Source organism: Penaeus monodon, chromosome 19 (assembly GCF_015228065.2).
Source record: "Penaeus monodon isolate SGIC_2016 chromosome 19, NSTDA_Pmon_1, whole genome shotgun sequence".
NCBI lineage: Eukaryota > Metazoa > Arthropoda > Malacostraca > Decapoda > Penaeidae > Penaeus > Penaeus monodon.
In genome coordinates this window covers 28,724,121-28,724,543 of record NC_051404.1, presented here as the reverse complement: position 1 = coordinate 28,724,543, position 423 = coordinate 28,724,121, and positions in this window count along the sequence as shown.

Below are 423 nucleotides of genomic sequence, written 5' to 3'. Positions count from 1 at the left end.
CGTGATTATACATTTATGAGAGGGCCTTTTTCCACAGATACATTATAAGTACTAACATTTTTTTATCCCAAGCGGTAGGGATATCTATGAGTGTAGAGCAACTTTGCTCTTTAAAGTATGGTGGGGTATTTGCCCAGCTTTGTAATTTTTATATCAAACCCTTTTTAGTATTGGAAATCTGAGTAGAGGTCAATTTTTTTTGTCAATGTTTGTTTGTTAATGCGTATAGCTTGATTCTTTTGTCTTGTAGGTTGAGGGAACGCTTGTTTTACAATGTTTGGCCATGAACGGATGTTTGATTTGTGTTGCATTTATCCCCTCTGTTATTTAAATAGGAATCGTCTTTCGTTGTGAGATGACAGACTCTTTTGTCGGCCTGATTTCTTGTCTTTATAATTTTGATTGTACCTCTATTATCTTGGC